This window comes from Alligator sinensis, unplaced genomic scaffold, assembly GCF_000455745.1.
Source record: "Alligator sinensis unplaced genomic scaffold, ASM45574v1 scaffold87_1, whole genome shotgun sequence".
Lineage (NCBI taxonomy): Eukaryota > Metazoa > Chordata > Crocodylia > Alligatoridae > Alligator > Alligator sinensis.
The window spans coordinates 3,323,782-3,326,435 of record NW_005841929.1 but is presented as its reverse complement, the minus strand read 5'-3'; the positions used below and the strand labels follow the sequence as shown (position 1 = coordinate 3,326,435).

General features: G+C 42.4%; 1 protein-coding gene across 1 annotated transcript in view; it reads left to right on the top strand.

The window, feature by feature from the left end:
* The window catches only part of WNK1 (WNK lysine deficient protein kinase 1), a 147,848-nt gene that overhangs the window by 34,271 nt on the left and 110,923 nt on the right, over nucleotides 1-2,654 (top strand). The gene's annotated exons all lie outside the window — the stretch shown is intronic.

Genomic DNA, 2,654 nt, shown 5'->3' with positions numbered 1-2,654 from the left:
CAAGGGGATTGTCGCAGCAAGAATCTACCCGCCCTAGGGGTGCCTGGAGTGCCCCTGTGGCTGGGAGCCTGCTTCTTGCTGGTGCAGTTGGAGCCCAGGATTGGGCTCCCTTTGCAAAAGCAGTGAGGCACGATGTGATATAATGCACCATTCCAGAGTTGCATCTCCTGCCATGCATGCATTAGATCCCATCATGCCTTTATCTGCACACTTAGGTACAACTCGGTTTTAGATGAGTCTTAAACTCAGTTTTTAACACCCTAGTGTTAAATGACACGGGCTCCTCCAGTGTGTGTTGGAGATCTTGTTGGGTGGCCACTGCAGCACTTGGCAGTCCAAACCCCATGTTGCTGTTCTGGAACTCAAGACTCTGATTTGACTAGAGGCAAGGAAATCTCGACTCCAGTGCTCACCATCAGACTTTCCTACTAACCATCCCCTCTAGGTAAAGAACATACAGGTACATGCTGTCAGAGGAAAATCTTATTACCAAGATAAATGATCTCTAAACTGATCAGTAAAAGTTTAATTTCTTCTGTTGGGATCAACCACACACTCGCCTAACTTGTGTCTAATTGGAGCGTCAAGGGTCTTCTGTAGTACATCAGAGTTATAGGAACAAGAAATCTTTGTTACTGGCTCTTTTTACAGGATTAGAGCAGTCATCACCCTGCTTCCTGTTACCTTGCTACTCAAAAAAAGGAAAACAAGAGGGCGGCTAATAATGCACTTGAGTCTACATCCAGCTCTACCAGTCTTGATAAACAGATTTCTCGGAGAACCGCCAGTTCCTCTCCTTGATGCTCAGTATTCAATTCTGAATAAGGGGAAGGTTCGTTATCCAAAACCAGAGATGTTATGTTCGGTTGTATGAAGTTTGGTCTGCCAACTTTTTGCTCATAATTCAAACACTACTGTTACAGTCCAGAAAGCGGTATTTTGAGCTTGAATTAAAGGGGGCATTTTACAGGCTGGGCAGAAAAGAAATGGTTAACTCAATAAATGAGAGTTCCTATGATTCTAGTTGGGGTTTTTTGTTTGTTTGTTTGTTTGTGTTTTTTGCTTTATGAGACTCCAGCTTTAAGTAGCTTCTATTTGGTTACTTCTCGGTACAGTGGCTTTTAGTTTTCCTCTGTCTGTTTTGGAGATGAGCCTTTCTTTTGCTTCAGTTCTCATGGGGTTTTTTTTGTTTTGTTTTGTTTTTTTAAGGCATGATTGATCTTCTCCTTTACTAGAGAACTGTCTCCAATCTTGGCCTTGAATCTGGTTTGAGTGAGGCTAGTAAGTCCACCTTGAGTCCTTTGTCAAATTTCTTGACACTTGTTCATCAGAACATCATTTCTGAATAGCTATTTACTACTTCAGGAAGGTTTTGCTACTCCATGCCATGATAGTCTGTTTACCTCACTCAGTAATGCATGAATCGTTTTGAGACTTCACCTCAGCTTTTTGGCTAAGTGACCTATGAAACACTGCATTACCCTCCATTGTCTTCCTTGGATTCCATATTCACCCAAGGGAATCCTAATCATAGACTCTGTAGCTATAAAAAAAATACCCTGAACAGGGTTAAGTGTTTCAGGTAACCCAATAAATTTTGTTGTCCATTTGGAGCAGGGCAGGGGAGAACTTATTAGTAGGTGCTTTTTTTCCCCACTGTATTAAGAAATGTTGAGCAATGTTGTAGCTTAGAATAAAATCCAAAGAGGTACAGGTTTTATAAGCGTCTTCCACTAGGGTTACACATGCCTCTCTCTTGCTTAGCTGGCTTCTAAATGAGAAGAGATTTGCCAAAGAGCCCCCTTTTGCGGGTAGTATGTGGGTATTATTTGTTTGCACTTTAAGTAATATTTTTCTTTGGGTTTGGTTTTTCTCTCCAGGAGTTTAAGTAACTAGTCTATTTTTTTGTTTTTGTTATTTTTTTTCCAGAACTGTTTATTAATGGGGGAGCATGACTTGTTAAAGAATGCATAGAAGCTGTTGAAGAGGAGCTTATTAGCATGGGTTTTTTTACTTGCTTTTGTATTCACGCTGTCCACTCATCTTTCTTCTGTCTTGGTTTGTTTCAAGATTCAAGGGCCAGGTACAGACATTATACCAATAAGAGTGTATGTGGTTGGAAACCAGTCTATGCCCATAACAGAACAGAAACTTGGCGCACGCAGACTAGTTTTAAAATTAGCGGGACCTGGTGTAAGATTTGCCACCCCCAACAAATGTCTTCTATTCAGAACTGATCTAAACTAGGCTGCTTACAGAAAACTGCGTAACCTAGATTGATTCTGCCTCAGGCTTTTTGAATGTGTGTATGTAGCACAGAGGAAGAACAAATTGAGGCAGTCCAGGAATTAATGTAGACATGTTGTCTTTTATATAGAGACTGAGGTCCATCTGGCCTAGTTGGTGGGGATGGTGGGGGAGCCTAGTATACCCCTCTAGCAGCCACAGCTTTGTACAGTTTCACAGCTTAAAACTAAAGGTGTGCAAAATATGGCCTGTCAAGGGATTTTATCTGGCCTCTGGTGTGTTGCATGGGCACAAGGGATAGATAGCCTGTACTACGGCATGTGAAGCTGGTCCCGCTGCTCCCCAGCACTCAGTGGGGCTGGGGTGGGGTGGTGTGGTGACTGGACTTCAATTGTGCCCAGGTAGCC